Here is an 11321-nt window from a genome sequence, read left to right as displayed (position 1 = left end):
GGCAGGCCACCGTCCCGCCACTATAGCAGTTATTCCAGAGTTTGGAGGGTACATAATGAAGTTACTTTCATCACATGATGGAATGGTTGCCACTGGTGGATCTAGAGAATCTCTAATAAATACGGATTGTAAATAGAGGGAAACTTGCGGCACAGAGAGTCAAGTCCAAGCTCTACGGTTATTTTGGTTCGCCCGCGTCTTGCTTATGGGCCAGCCACTGGCACATTGCAGTGCCAAAATCGTTGGCAGCGGTGGGATTCGAACCCACGCCTCCGAAGAGACTGGTGCCTTAAACCAGCGCCTTAGACCGCTCGGCCACGCTACCTGTAAACATAAAAGATATTTGTGATAGTAATTCAAAAAAAGTATATATACATCTATTATGAAGTGTTTCGTAAAATTCTGATATAATGACTATCGCAGCACTCACTTGTCTTCGCAAAAATCTGTTGTAAACAGCCCGTCTCTTTTCAGATATGTTCAGGTTTAATTTCTTCTTGATAAGCGAATAATTTTTGTTCATGCTGTCCGGTCGCTCTGTTATGTGCGTGAAGTCCGACAGTCGAATTTAATTGTGGCACACGCATGCGGATTTAGGTAGCAATCCAGTCACAATTGCTCATAATACCTACTGACACTTTCAATGAAATATATCTTTCCGCACGACCTCATCTGCCCAACGAATCACAGGTCTTCTTACTATTCTAGACCGCATGATCGGATCTGTTCCACGAATCGATATAGGTTAAATCTTTTCCTTTTAGAATACATATGAATGCATATATTTATAATATATACACGTATATGTATATGTGTATGTATATATACATGCATAATATATATAATATATTATACATATATTATACTACAATACTGTAAAGTCATGTGTTATGCATATATTTATAACACACACAACACACACACCCCACACATATTATATATATATATATATATAAAATATATATATATATATATATATATGTATGAATATAAATATAAAAAACATATCACGGCCAGCTCATTAATCCGTAATTATTTTTAATGTGTTATAATAGCTTCTTAGTATAACATATCCTCGTGTATTCGTTCTGTGAAATAGCAAGTATAAATAAGCCCAAGTATTTTAGCAATAAGACCTCGATCAAAATAGACTTCATCTTCAAAATGACTGATACGCGTAATCCTATTGCAGTCTTTCGGTATTCATTTGCGATTTCCTTTTTAATGCAGGGTGTATATATATCTTCTTTGTGCCATTTTTAATTAGGAGAAGGCGAAAGCGGAAATACCCATATGTACGTTTATTATTGTCACACGATAAGTCGAAAAATATACACAAAAGATTACTCTCTCTCCGCTTAAAAGACCAGCCTTCTCCTCGCGAAGGGAATCTCAGACCTGCAACCGCCAAACCGTCTGGTCTTCCGGGCTTCCTTCCTGCGACAGGCCACTTCTTTCATGACTGTGTTAGTTATCTGGATATGTGGTGTACATATAGTAAGGTTATTTCCATCGCCTAATACTTTGGTTGAATTTCCCAAAAGGTCAAAGTTTGGAGACGATAACTGGTCACTCAGTTCCATGTGTGGAGAAACAAGATGCAGAGAACTTGTTGAAGTGTTCATCGTGATGAGGTCCCAGATAGTGAGGAGATGTGGCAAGATGTGACTTATATTATGGTTTTTAACCTTGTGATTCATTGAGCAAATAAGGTCATACGGAAATGATTTACAAATGTCAGTAATGGTATTTGAGAATTGGGATGTTTATGTTTTTTTTCGCTTTAGGGATTATTAATAATATTCCTCTCTTGTTATTGCTAAAATATGAAGAGAAAATATACGCTTATACAGTGTGTTAGTATAGTGTCCATCAAGGCTATTTAATAAGCGTCATTCACCATATAATATATTCCAGTATTTTGTAAAGTTTTGTTAACTGATAAAAGGCTTTAAAATATATGATAAATCCAGAAATGATAGATCTTTGAGAAATCTGAACCTTAGAGAGAATATGATCCTAAAATCTTCTGGCTATAATACCGAAGTAACTCATCATTTGAACGCTTTAAACCTACCGCACAGTGTCTGATTTTTGTTGTATTCATTTGCAATTTTTAATGTAAGTAGAAAACAGCTTCTTTAGTGGAGACAAGGAGTGAGAACCCCTTGATGTGATACGCTGTAGTTCTGTTTACTTACTGATGCATTGGTAATGTTATCTTGTAGACAAGCTACTTGCAGAACATGATACGCATTTGTGATAGTAATAAAATGGATGAATAAATAAACGCTTCGTAAAAAATTGATATACAATGGTTTTATGATAACCACCATCACTCATTGTTTTTCGAGATACTTGATAATATTGTTTATAGTGGCAGAATTGAACACAATTATTTATTAGTTGTACAGTTATCATACTGAGAGGGAAACGGAATTGCTTATTATAACTGCTATCCTATATTAAGTTTGATTTCTTCCAGAGTGAGAACTCTTTGATGTGATACGCTGTAGTTTCTGTGTACTTACTGATGTATTGGTAATGTTATTCTTGTAGACAAGCTACTTGCAGAACATGATAAGCATTTGTGATAGTAATAAAATGGATGAATAATAAAACGCTTCGTAAAAATTTGATAGAATGATTTTTTCATATGCACCGTCACTCATTGTTCTTCGTAGATATTTGATGATATTGTTATAGTGACAGAATTAAACCAAATTGTTTATTAGTTGTACAGTTATCATACTGATAGAGAAACAAAATTGCTTATATAACAGCTATCCTATACTTAAGTTTGATTTCTTCCAGATAAAAAATGCTGTGTGAGTTCGAAACGAAAAAAGTTTTGTTTATGCAGTCCAGTCGCACTGCTGTGTGAGTTCGAAACGATTTGATTTCGTATCTTATTGTGGATGTTTTCCTTTTCATGTTTGTACACGTTATTGTGTTTGCTCAAATGTATATCATCAAGTGCACTAACGCCGAGTGATTTTTTTATAGATCACTTAGCTTGCACTCACATATACGTGTTTTAATAACGTGTATGTATATGCGTGTGCATATACACACATACAAATAGAGCATATTAACTGAATAAGATAGTAAACGCGCGCGCACGTATATATATAGATAAATATATACATATATATGATATATATATATATATATATATTATATATATATTATGTGTGTGTTTGTGTGTATATGTATATATATTGTGTGTTTGTGTGTATATGTATATATGTAGTGTGTGTGTGTATATGTATATATATTGTGTGTGTTTGTTTGTATATGTAATATATTGTGTGTGTTTGTTGTATATGTATATATATATTGTGTGTGTTTGTTTGTATATGTATATATATATATTGTGTATGTATATGTATATATGTATATATATGTATATATATGTATATATATATGTATATATATGTATATATATGTATATATATGTATATATATGTATATATTGTATATCTATGTATATATATGTATTTAAATATATATATGTATATACACACAAATGTAGGGCATATGGGTTAAATAACTGAAATTAATTGATGTTTTATATATTTTGCGAATTTAGGTAGCAAGCTCGTCTACCATTAGTGCAATTACCTATGACTGATGAAAACATTCCAGTGACATTCCTTAAAATACCTACCGGCATTTTTCCGCACGACCTCCGAATCACAGGTTGAAGGTCTACAGGTCTTCTTACTATTTTAAACCGCGTGACCTGATTCATTCTACTAATCGATATAGGTCAGATCTTTTCCTTTTAGAATATTTAGGAATGCATATATTTATATAATATATATATATATATATATATATATATATATATATATATATATATATATATACATATATACACACATTTATAAATAGTAACCGAAATGAATTTCAGTTTCTATATGCTACAATATTGTAAAGTCATGTTATGCCAAGTCTTTATGTATCGTTAGCGAGCTGAAACTATATCACGGCCCACTCATTAGTCTGTAATATTTTTTATATATTTCAAATAGCATCTTAGTACAATATATTCTGCTCATTTCCTCGTGTATTCGTTCTATGAAATCATTAGTATAAATAAGCTCCAATATTTCAAGAAAAAGACCTCGATCAAAATCATCAAAATGACTGAGACGCTTAATCCTACCACAGTCTTTGATTTTAAGTATTCATTTGCAATTTCCTTTTTAATGTAGGATGCATATATAGCTTTTTTGGAGAAGACGAAAACGGAAATAGCAATATGTACGTTTATTATTGTCACATGATAAGTCGGTAATGTACGCAAAAGATTACTCCTCTCTCTCCACTTAAAAGACCAGCCTTCTCCTCGCGAAGGGAGTGTCAGACCTGCAACCGCCACACCGTCTGGTCTTCCGGGCTTCCTTCCTGCGACAGGCCACTTCTTTCAGGACTGTGTTAGTTATCCCGATATGTGGTGTACATATAGTAAGGTTATTTCCATCGCCTAATACTTTGGTTGAACTTTGCAAAAGGTCAAAGTTTGGAGACGATAACTGGTCACTCAGTTCCATGTGTGGATAAAAAAGATACAGAGAACTTGTTGAAGTGTTCATCGTGATCAGGTCTCTGATAGTGTGATGAGATGTGGCAAGATGTGACTTATATTATGTTTTTTAACGTGTGATTGATTGAGCAAATGAGGTCATGCGGAAATGATTTACAAATATCATTAATTTGTATTTTAAGAATGGGTATGTTTGTTTTTTCGCCCTAGGGATTATTAATAATATTCCTATTGTTATCTGAAGAGAAAGCATACGCTTATACAATGTGTTTGTATAGTGTCCATCAGGAATATTTATTAAGCGTCATTCGCCATAAAATGTATTCCAGTATTTTGCAAACATTTGTTATCTGATAAGAAGGCTTAAAAAATATATGACAATTCCAGAAATTCTACTACTGAAATCAGAACCTTGAAAGAGAATACGATACTAAAATCTTCTGGCTATAATACCGAAGTAACTTATCAGTTTGAACGCTTTAACCTACCGCACAGTGCCCGATTTAGGTGTATTCATTTGTAATTTTTATATAAGTAGAAGACAGCTTTAGTGGAGACAAGGAGTGATGATATGATACACTGTATTTCTGTGTACTTACTGATGTATTGGTAATGTTATTATCTTGTAGACAAGCTACTTGCAGAACATGATAAGCATTTGTGATAGTAATAAAATGGATGAATAATAAGCTTTTCGTAAAAAATTGATACAAAAAGGTTTTATGATATACACCGTCACTCATTGTTCTTCGCAGATACTCGATAATATTGTTATAGTGACAGAATTAACCAAATTATTTATTAGTTATACAGTTATCATACCAATAGGGAAACGAAATTGCTTATATAACAGCTATCCTATACTTAGGTTTGATTTCTTCCAGATAAAAGAATAGTTTTGTTTATGCAGCCAAGTCGCTCGAAACGCTTTAATTCGTATCTTATTGTGGATGTTTTCCTTTACATGTTTGTGTACAAGTTACTGTTTTTGCTTAAATGTATATTAAGTGCACTAATGCCGGATGATTTTTTATATATCATTTAGCTTGCACTCGCATGTGCATATGCATACATATATGCATGCATATATACAGGTACATAAATAGGTTATATTTAATAGAGCATATTAACTGAAATTAGTAAGTTAGTAGACGCGCACGCGCGCACACACACATACTCACACACGCTCGTATTTTACTCACTGGTAAGACTTTCATATTGCATGTTATAGTTAGCATATACCATTATGTGTGTCAAATATATTTTATTACCAGCCGATGTGCCGATGAAATCTGAGTAGTGGAACCCGGCGGCGGATTATCTTCCAAATTGTTATAGAAAGCATATAACAAAATAACTAATGACGCCGCGGGATTTCTTTTCACGTGACAGTCAGTTCGTAGCTTTACTGGTAATTACAAACCTTCAGGTCAGTAGATTGGAGTTTACGAAGGCGAGATTCCACTGAGACTTTGCTGTGTTGCTTCTACTAATAGCCGTCGATTAGCCACAATACTCTTAATGAAACAGTATTTTAACGATTAAAGGTGCATTAGATATGGAAGATGAGTCCCCGTTCTTAGCTTCAAACACCGATCACTAATTGAAGGATTATTTACATCACTTGATAGCCTGGTGGAAAAAAAACTAATTAGATACGGACATGAGGTAAACGAAATTGACATCAATCATGTAACTGTGAGAATAAGTTGTGAAAACGGTAACTACTAAATTTATAGGATTCAGTTTTAGAAGACGAAACGTAGCTACTAAATTTGTAGCTTCTTAATACATGAATCTGAATCTTTATGGCAAGAGATTCTAGAATTGGAAGAGCAAACGGATATTGGTCATTTATGTTTATTATAGAATGTTGTATAAATAAGTCATAGAAATTATCTATAATTTACTCTTCTCTCTCCGCCTCAAAAACCAACCTTCTCCTCGCGAAGGGAGTCTCAGACCTGCGACTGCCAAACCGTCTTGCCTTCCGTGCTTCCTTTCTGCGGCAGGCCACTTCCTCCACCACTGTGGCAGTCATTCCAGATGTGGTGTGCTTATAGTAAGGTTATTTTCATCGCATAATGCGTTGGTTGCCGCTGGAGGACCAGAGAATCTCTAGAAGTAGGCCTGGATTCTGCGTGTGGTGATGTTGGCAAAAGAGCGAATTCTGAGGAGGACAATAACCCCTCACTCAGTTCCATGTGCAGAGAAACACGTGCCGAGAAAGTTGAAGTGAACATCTTGCCCAGTCCTTTGATAATGTGGCGAGATAGGAAAGGATCTAACATATATTGATTCGTGGAATGGATCAGGTCGTACTTGTTTAGAAAGGTGAATATGTTTACCTGATTTAATATGATTTGAATCGCAGGGCAACTGAGGTCAGTTCGTAGCTTTTACTGTAATTACAACGTTCAGGTCAGTAGAGTGGAGTTTGCAAAGACAAGATTCTACTGAGACTCTGCTGTGTTGCTCCTGATAATAGCCGTGGATTAACACATTATTACTCTTAAAGAAAAAGTCTTTTAACGATTAAAGGTGCATTAGATATGGAAGCATCGGTCACACACATGAAAATTAAATATTGCGTCTTTATGTTTACTAAGTCCTTCAGAAGATGACTCCCTGCTCTTAGCTTCAAAAATTATCCCTCGCGTGAAAGATAATGTTTGAAGCAAAGAACGGGGAGTCATCTTCTGAGGGACATATATTATATATATATATATATATATATATATATATATATATATATATATATTATATACATATATATACATATATATATATATATAGTATGTATGTATGTATATATATATATATATACATATATTGTGACTGATTTTCACTATAACATACCTCATGTCAATTTTCTTTCGGTGGCTAACCTAAATTTTGGTGGGGCGTAATGGAGTGAAAAACTAATGTTTTCAGGCTCAGATCTGGGAGTCTTTCTGCATATGTGAACCAAAAATGCAATACCTACATTCATAAGTTCACAAAAGTAGTTGCAGATATTAACAGTGCATATAAACTAACTAAATTTCTACTAATTTTTTTTACTAAACACCCACTAAGACCCAATTACCGTCAGGTATTCTCCCCACGTTCTTGCGACAGCCGATCTTGGACGTAAACATCTGTTGCATGCTTTTTAGATTAATTTCAATCACTACAGTGATTTATACTACCGACAAAAAATAAATAAATTCTGTTGTTATGCAGTGTCTACAAAGACCAATGACTGACGATAAAATAATTATGTTATAGTTTAACGAAGTGCTTAATTTTTATTGCATGTTAAATCATTGCAAACAAATACAATGTGGACTTGGAATAATCTTTTTGTAATAGGTTTCTGTTTTAATGAAGTATTTATCTTTATTATCGCAAATCGTATTAATAAGCCATCGAAATATTACACTTATTATTATTCCTCTCTTTCCCCCCTCAAACACCAGCCGTTCTTAGGGAGACTCAGACCTACTCCCAACAAACCGCTTTGTCTTCCGTGCTTCTATCCTGTGGCAGGCCACGTCTCCGCCAGTATGGCAGTTATTCCAGAGTTTGGAGGGTACATAATGAAGTTACTTTCATCACATGATGGAATGGTTGCCACTGGTGGATCTAGAGAATCTCTAGTAAATACGGATTGTAAATAGAGGGAAACTTGCGGCACACAGAGTCAAGTTCCAAGCTCTACGGTTATTTTGGTTTGCCCGCGTCTTGCTTATGGGCCAGCCACTGCGCAGTGCAATGCCAAAATCGTTGGCAGCGGTGGGATTCGAACCCACGCCTCCGAAGAGACTGGTACCTTAAACCAGCGCCTTAGACCGCTCGGCCACGCTACCTGTAAACATGAAAGATATTTGTGATAGTAATTAAAAAAAAAAAGTATATATACATATATATGAAGTTTTTCGTAAAATTATGATATAATGACTCGCATCACTCACTTGTCTTCGCAAAAATCTGTTGTAAACAGCCCGACTCTTTTCAGATATGTTCAGGTTTAATTTCTTCTTGATAAGCGAATAAAGTAAAGTCGTGTTATGCATATATTTATAACACACACACATATAAATATATATATATATATATATGTGTATGAATATAAATATAAAAATGTATGAATATAAATATAAAAATATATCACGGCCCGCTCATTAATCCGTAATTATTTTTTAATGTGTTTATAATAGTTCTTAGTACAACATATCCTCGTGTATTCGTTCTGTGAAATAGCAAGTATAAATAAGCCCAAGTATTTTAGCAATAAGACCTCGATCAAAATAGACTTCATCTTCAAAATGACTGACACGCGTAATCCTATTGCAGTCTTTCGGTATTCATTTGCAATTTCCTTTTTAATGCAGGGTGTATATATATCTTCTTTGTGGCATTTTTAATTAGGAGAAGGCGAAAACGGAAATACCCATATGTACTTTTATTATTGTCACATGATAAGTCGGAAATATACGCAAAAGATTACTCCTCTCTCTCCGCTTAAAAGACCAGCCTTCTCCTCGCGAAGGGAATCTCAGACCTGCAACCGCCAAACCGTCTGGTCTTCCGGGCTTCCTTCCTGCGACAGGCCACTTCTTTCAGGACTGTGTTAGTTATCCCGATATGTGGTGTACATATAGAAAGGGTTATTTCCATCGCCTAATACTTTGGTTGAATTTCCGAAAGGTCAACGTTTGGAGACCATAACTGGTCACTCAGTTCCATGTGTGGAGAAACAAGATGCAGAGAACTTGTTGAAGTGTTCATCGTGATCAGGTCCTGATAATGTAATGAGATGTGGCAAGATGTGACTTATATTATGGTTGTTAACCTTGTGATCATTGAACACATGAGGTCACGCGGAAATGATTTACAAATATCATTAATGGGTATTTTGAGAATTGGGATGTTTATGTTTTTTCGCCTTAGGGATTATTAATAATATTCCTCTTCATGATATTGCTAAATATCTGAAGAGAAAATATAAGCTTATACAATGTGTTTCGTTTCGTGTCCATCAAGGATATTAATTAAGCGCCATTCATCATGTAATGTATTCCAGTATTTTGTACAATTTTGTTATCTAATAGGAAGGCTTGAAGAAAATATATAATAAATCCAGAAATTATAAAGATCTTTGAGAAATCTGAACCTTGAGAGAGAATACGATACTAAAATCTTCTGGCTATAATACCGAAGTAACTTATAAGTTTGAACGCTTTAACCTACCGCACAGTGTCTGATTTTAGGGTATTTATTTGCGAATTTTTATGTAATAGAAAATAGCTTCTTTAGTGGAGACAAGGAGTGAGAACTCCTTGATGTGATACGCTGTAGTTTCTGTTTACTTACTGATGCATTGGTAATGTTATTCTTGTAGACAAGCTACTTGCAGAACATGATAAGCATTTGGGATAGTAATAAAATGGATGAATAATAAAGCGCTTCGTAAAAAAATGATATGCAATGGTTTAATGATATACACCGTCACTCATTGTTCGTAGATACTCGGTAATATTTTTATAGTGACAGAATTAAACCCAATTATTTATTAGTTGTACAGTTATCATACTGAGAGAGAAGCAAAATTGCGTATATAACAGCTATCCTATACTTAGGTTTTGATTTCTTCCAGACAAAAAAACTAGTTTTGTTTATGCAGTCCAGTCGCACTGCTGTGTGAGTTCGAAACGATTTAATTTCGTATCTTATTGTGTATGTTTTCCTTTTCATGTTTGTGTACACATGTTCGTGTTTGCTCAAATGTATATCATCACTTAGCTTACACTCACACTTACGTGTTTTAATGATGTATATGCATACACATATGGATGCATATACACAGGTACATAAGTGGGTTATATTAAATAGAGCATATTAACTGAAATTTGTAAGTTAGAAAACGCGCGCGCACATACACATAATGTGTATGTGTATGCGTGTGGCATACGCATACACATATGCATGCATATATACAGGTACATAAATGAGTTATGTTTAACAGAACATATTAACTGAAATTTGTAAGTTTGTAAACGCGCACGCACGCACGCGCACACACATACACACGCTCGTATTTTACTCACTGGTATGGCTTTCAGATTATAAGTTATAATTAGCATATACATTATGTATGCCAAATGTTTTATTACCAGCCGATGTGCCGATGAAATCTGAGTAGTGGAACCCGGTGGCGGATTATCTTCCAAACTGTTATAGAAAGCATATAACAAGATAGGCGAGACTCTACTGAGACTGCTGTGTTGCTCCTGATAATAGCCGTGGATTAACCATATTACTCTTAATGAAAAAGTATTTTAACGATTAAAGGTGCATTAGATATGGAAGCATCGGTCACACACATTTTCCGACGACGAAGTTAAACATTGCGTCTTTATGTTTACTAAGTCCTTCAGAAGATGACTCCCCGTTCTTAGCTTCTAACATCATAAGATAAGTCCGATATATGGAAGGCTCGGGCGAAGCTAGAATTTCGCAAATGTCAATGCGAAGCTCAGCCTATGCTATGGCTAAGGCTATGCCCATGAGAGTAACCCGGCCTGTGTCGTCTAATGCCGACTCGCTCACTTTGTGTCAGCTGGTGCTGACTCGGCTGAAACTAGTCCTTACCTGTGCCCAGCCACAGCAGTAATCTCCAGGCGACAGTAGCAACTTCTCGCGCCTGGGTGGGGCGCGAACCGCCGACCCTTTGGATGAGAGGCCGACACGTTAACACTGTACTAGTTCGGAGGCTAGTAACCTT

The 11321-nt window shown here is 35.1% G+C and overlaps 2 non-coding genes across 2 annotated transcripts; both read right to left on the bottom strand.

Moving 5' to 3' along the window:
- Positions 1-243: 243 nt before the first annotated feature.
- Trnal-aag lies at positions 244-325 on the bottom strand. The gene has a single exon. It is a non-coding gene; the product is annotated as a tRNA-Leu (tRNA).
- Positions 326-8321: 7996 nt separating this feature from the next.
- Positions 8322-8403, bottom strand: Trnal-aag. Its single transcript has one exon. It is a non-coding gene; the product is annotated as a tRNA-Leu (tRNA).
- Positions 8404-11321: the final 2918 nt, after the last annotated feature.

Source organism: Penaeus monodon, unplaced genomic scaffold, assembly GCF_015228065.2.
Source record: "Penaeus monodon isolate SGIC_2016 unplaced genomic scaffold, NSTDA_Pmon_1 PmonScaffold_59, whole genome shotgun sequence".
Classification (NCBI taxonomy): Eukaryota; Metazoa; Arthropoda; class Malacostraca; order Decapoda; family Penaeidae; genus Penaeus; species Penaeus monodon.
This window is presented reverse-complemented; position numbering and strand designations above follow the sequence as displayed.